This window comes from Polyodon spathula, chromosome 7, assembly GCF_017654505.1.
Source record: "Polyodon spathula isolate WHYD16114869_AA chromosome 7, ASM1765450v1, whole genome shotgun sequence".
Taxonomy (NCBI): Eukaryota; Metazoa; Chordata; class Actinopteri; order Acipenseriformes; family Polyodontidae; genus Polyodon; species Polyodon spathula.
In genome coordinates this window covers 33,424,554-33,430,553 of record NC_054540.1, presented here as the reverse complement: position 1 = coordinate 33,430,553, position 6,000 = coordinate 33,424,554, and the positions used below count along the sequence as shown (strand labels likewise).

General features: G+C 37.6%; 1 protein-coding gene across 1 annotated transcript in view; it reads left to right on the top strand.

The window, feature by feature from the left end:
• The window catches only part of LOC121318559 (CD9 antigen-like), a 29,001-nt gene that overhangs the window by 361 nt on the left and 22,640 nt on the right, over positions 1-6,000 (top strand). The gene's annotated exons all lie outside the window — the stretch shown is intronic.

The following is a 6,000-nucleotide window of genomic DNA, read 5'->3' as shown; positions in this document are numbered from 1 at the left end:
GGATGGTGCATTGCTATAAACATTTCAACTAGCGTTTGTTGGAGTTTCTAGAGACATGTATGACAAGTAATTCGAACATTTAAGGAGGGAGGACCAGTTTCAAGTGGTGACTTTTAGTTTGTTTGGGCGTGGCCGAGTTTCTAGTTTCAGGTGAGTCTAGAAAGACTTGATTTTGTAACACGACGCAGTTCTAACTACCTTTTCATGTTGTGGGGATAGCTTTTTTTTTTTTTTTTTATCTAAATAGCAAAAAATAAAAAAAATAAAGTTGCTAGTTTAATGTTTCAAAATAAGAACCCAACACCTATAACAGCGCAAGTTGTATCTCTTGAATTAGTACATGTTTTGTCAACATAACATGTTCACGTTACGTATTCAAGCCACTGTTGTATTAAAGTCTAAAGAATTGTCGTGGCCCAGTTTAAAATACCTAGTCCAAGTGTGTAAAATGTGAGTATAAACTACTAGCGAATGAGGATTGATGTATTTATGTTTGTGTTCTTTCGTCACTTATAAATAATTGCCTATATGGCTATCTTAAAGAAGGCAGTTACGTACGTTCGTTTAAAACATTACCAAGGTAAACCATGAACAGATGGGTATGGATTATTCTCGGTCGAGCAATAAATAGGAGCATTTAATCCAATTATATGAGCTCAAACCTGGTTCGTTAACTCCGGGCTGTAATTAAATTGAGGGTAATTCCCTTAATTGTGGAATTCTATTAGGCAACAGGCAGCGTTTGTTTTGTTGCTTTATTTTGGAAGTATGCCCTACTGCGAATTGAGAATTCATCTCTTTATAAAACTGTAGCCAAAATGACTTTAAAACTCGACTAGGATATTGTGGAGCATTCTGGCCACAACAGAGTGCTACATTTGAGGGATACAGAATAGGTACTCTAAAATACTGTACAATTTCGTATATATTTATAGGCAGTTGTTTACTTCTCTTTCCTGCGTTCTTTTGACAGTGGCCAGACTGTGTGCTGGCTTCTCAGTTTACATTCTTAAAAGGTGGTTCCATTTCTCCTTTCCACTTGTTACTAAATTTCTAGGTTGTTGTTATTACTTAGGGATGGACATAAAACTCCTGTTGCATAGTAGTATCACCCATTCCAGGTTTTAATATTACTAGTTTGATTAGCCACAATTTACAGGTGACAAGCTCTATTAAATTCAGACCAGGAATGGATCGAACTGTTCTGCAATGGGAGTCTTGTTTCCACCGGTTACTGTATAAAATATAAACAAAGATCCAAAATGTTTTCAACAGAATTTGTGGGCTATTATAATATTGCTAGTGTTAATAAGATAAAAGAAAATGAATTGTAAAATCTTGTTACTCACTATAGGTCACTTATGGGACCACTGGCATTGTGGGATAAATTGAACCCACTTTCCACCTGTAGCGTACATGAGGTCTAAACCAAAGAATTACTTTAAGCTTGTCATAGAGATTATGTCCAACAGGGATACAATTGACAGTGGTGGAACTCAATAAAGACTGATTTTCTTCAGCTTGTTTTTAAATAAAAGGTTTGTTTTTTACTGCCCTGTAATGCTCATTTGTGTCACATCTGATATAATGCTTAGATCCAGCCTCACAAGACATATTAGTTTTGCCTGGGCATTAGCAGAAGAATTGATAGAAAATGTATATTGAGAAGTGAAGGCGTGTTTACAGCATGCAGGAGGTACAGCAGACTAGATGCATTCTGTGATATGGGAACTAACAGATACAAGTAACAGTCTTTCTATCCAATAAACTGTCAAAGTTTTAAAACTTTAAAACCCATAGGTCTTCTTTGGAGCATACACACTGTGTTAAATACCCAGATACCCAGGTCCTTTTTGTGTAATATTAATGTGTTAAGTGCAGGATACATATTTAAATACTATATAGTACACATACATTTAATCCCTTCAGCTCTGTAGACTTGCGTAACCTTTTTCAGTACTGGAAATGTCAAAATAATAATAATAATCTGTCTGAGTTCAGTTATACTTTTTATTTAACCCAAAACAAAATAGGTAGGCCTGAACGTTTCGTAAGTGTGTAATGTTTTTTCTCATACTGATTGAATTTTGTACTTTACACCTTACGCATTATAGAGTGTAACCCAACAGGGTGTTGTTTGCGTTCTGATTTGGTTCCTGAGAAGAATAGTCACAGCAGTTCTTATTGAGGTGTATTTACTGCTGTGTGTTATTGTTTCCTGTAAAACATTGCTATCCTGTCAGTTAAGAAAAGGCTTAATGCAAAGCTTGTGTTAACGTTGTCTATGCTTACAACTGCGTTGCCATATTTTCTACATTTTCTTTAAATTCTGAAATTTAATAATTGATACCTGGGTAGTTAAGAGACCTGGGTCAGGTCATTTAAAACCCAACAGGTACCTGTGCCAACCTCTAATATTAATATAATAATGTTGATTTTGTAACCTACTAACCTTGGGATTTCATTAAAAAGATTATTTATATGCTGCTTCCACTGCACTTTTGCATAATCCAGGGATGGAAATAAGACTCCTGTTGCATAGCAGTGTGATCCATTCCTGGTTTTGCTGTGAGTTTAATAACACACCTGGGCTTGTTTCACACAGTTTCTGTTGCATTTGTCTTTGCCCTGCTAATCGTTGATGTTCTCTCACTTGAGGAAACTAACACAGTTGGCTTGTATTGCAAGCTCCATCGTGAAAAGTTGTGAAATAAAAACAGGCACTGGAACTGCAACAAGACTCAAGTGTGTAAACAACATTTAACCCTACTCATCCTGGTTACGTGTGCAGGCACAGTAATCATTGTTTTCACACAAACAGAATCGACTTGTTTTTGTAGTACTGACTCCATGTTTTGGTTTGTATGATTTGATTTCTGTTCAGTAGTTTCACCAAGTAAAGTTTAAACTGCCCTGCTTCAGTTTTGAGAAGAAATCATGATAGCTATTGTGCTTCAGCATCCCCCTACTGGTCAGACGTCCCATGAGACTCCTATTGCATAGTAGTTTCACCCATTTCAGATTTTACTGCGAACTTGATTAGCCACAGTGTATAGGTAACAAGCTCAGGTGTGTCTTGCTAAGCTCATAGTAAATCCAGGAATACATCAAACTGCTTTGCAATGGGAGTCTTATTTTCGTCCCTGGGCTCTAGAGGAGGTGGGGGTAGGTGTAGGTGAGTGTTTGTGCTGTGATTTTTGTATTGTTTAGCAATGGTGTAGTGAAGGCTAATGCTTAACCCCCACATAGTTATTCTTTTGTTTGAGCCGCTTGTTTTGGCCCTCATGCCGTGTTTATTTTGTTCCTGGTTTTGTGCTTGTTTTGTTAAATAAATATGTGCATAAGTGCTTAAAGTGCAGCTTTCTGTCTCTGGGGCTCTGTCCTGCCGGTAACAGCTTGGCCCGTGATTCTACCCTTATTTCGCAGGGTGAATTAAATTCTAAGAAAAATGGTTTGTTTTGTTTTAAACTAAACTGATATGTCACTAAAATCATTCAGTATGTTATTTATTTGCTTGTTTTGTTTATGCCTTTTTTTAAAGTACATTAAGTGGTTACTACTGTACAATTCAAAGATCAATCCCACCCCCGATTGCTCTCTCAGTGTAATTGTGCAAAAAATCAAAGTGGATGTTAAATATTAGTTAATTATTTATTCATTGTTTTATTTATAGATTGCCATGGCAACCCCCAAATAACCTATTGTAACCCTTGTTCAGCGTGACTACAGAGCGTGATTAAATCAAGCATGTGGAAACTACGCATAAAGCAGCCCTATTATATCAAGCAACTTGTCTTTTGTGATTGCCTTTGAACATAAAAATGGCCTCTTCACAATAACCTTTTTAAATCACTCATAAAAATGTATTTTAAGGGGCTGATGTAAGGATCAATCAATCTGCAGTATTTTATATAGCGCCTTTCATAGTGGACCACCATTACAAAGCGCAGTAACAACAACAAAATCCATAATACTTCAAATACAGAAATGCATATTGCATTTTACAGGCTGATATATATAAAACATAATACATTAAATAGTGGAAAGTACACAATGCATGATAGCAGCATAATACATGAAATAGTAGCAGCAGCTAATAGCAGGCGTAATGCAAACAGTTGCGGCTGCAAAATCCAAATTGCTTCGCAGCTAGGTGATTATTTTGCACTGCAGCCTATGCAAGCTTAAGAGGTGTGCAAATTACTCAACACCCACAAACAATGAGTTGCAGTGATGATAATGAGGGTTGCAATGAGTGCTGCCTGTGCATCAGGTTATTTAGCGGCTGCACTTACAGCCCAGAGGTGATGTAAGTTAGGAGTACAAAGAGCAGTAGGTGCTGTATGAGGTTTCTGGAGCACGAAAGTCACATGGAAAGTCGCAGGAAGGGCAGCAAAGTCCTCTTGATGTACAGAAAAGAAAGTAAGTTTCCTGAGGAGGAGCTGAGAGTCCTTACAGCTAAGGTCACTCCGCATGAAATTGTTATATGGAGAAGACTCTGCCAATATCAGTTATTCTACCTGGATGGTGGAGAATGTCAATGCTGTCTGTTACCAGGAGGGCAGTCAACCAGGTGATGAAAAAGCTAAATTCAGCTATTAGGTCTTGGATGACCTGCAGAGTAAGACAATAATGCCTTACCACCACATCCTCCAGTATTCCAAACAACGTCACCCTGGGTTTGAATATGAAGGGTCTTCTCCGTACTTTTTCATGCTTTTATTTTGTATTACTGTTTTTATGAATGATTTGTCTCTTTTGCCATTGATTTTTATAATGTTATTTCTTTGCTGCCTTCTCCAATCCAGTTCCCCCTTGAAAAATGAGCTGTATATCTCAAGGGTTCTGTCTGTTAAAAATATTTCAAATGGCAGAGAAGGTCCTATTTGAATGGCTAAACAAGACATCATTTCCATTAGGGGAATAGATTGAACCTTTCTGTGCACTGTAAATCACTAGTGCACCACTCTGGCACTCAAGATTCAGTCCAGTCCAAGTCTTTATTCCAACAGGACAGAGGCTGGGTGTGAACCGGCAACACCGCACAGTGCAAGCGAGCATCTGAACTACAATGCAAAAGAGCCAGGCTGGTTTTAGAGCTTCTAAACTCATAACCCCAACAGGAGAGAGAATCCGTAACGGCAGTGCATAAGTGGTCCAGATTACAAAACACTTAAGAGACCCCTGTTACCACTTGAGCTCCGTATACATAAAAAACACACTCACAAAAAAGAGCTTTGTTGTTCTTGTCCTTATTGGTGAATGTTTGCATAGTTTTACAGCTTGTCTCAAGTTTTAGGTATGAATTTAGACCTTGATTAATTGCTAATCTTGGAGTACTCTGTTAGACTAGGTAAGGCAGTAAAAGGTTAGAGGTAATCTGTGCAGGGATGGACATTAGAAAGTGACACAGGAGTTCCAATGTAATTTTTGTTCCCATCCAGTCCCATCAGAATTTTTCCCATCCCGTACAATTCCATACATATAATTTGTTTTCATTCCCGTCCAATCACATCTTGTCAAAAAATGCCCGGTTCCATCCCATCCTGTGATATTTAAGAAAAAGAGACTGATTTCTTTTAGCCTCTTGCTGTACGACATACCTTTCAGGCAGGATATTTTTCCGGTTACCCGTGTTTTTCATTCTCATCCTGTTCCCAGTTTAATTTAATATGTCATTCACTACAACCACACAAATCTACAACGTTTTGTTATCACAGTGTGTTGATAACCAAAACAAAAACTTGAGGGCTTTTGAGTTTCACTCCAATTTGAACTCCCAATAACTTTAATCTGATTATTTGCTGAAGTTGACATATTTAAAATAAGTTTAGGTATTTTACAGTTTTACTGTAAATGTTAGTTGCAATCAACGATGGCAAGATGCAGTGGGGTTGCACTGAGTGGGTGGGCCAGTGATATCACTAAATGGGGTGTGTCAATTAAACTGTCTTGGTAAATATATGGATACCCAGAAGTCTGAGTGTGCATTTGATTGGT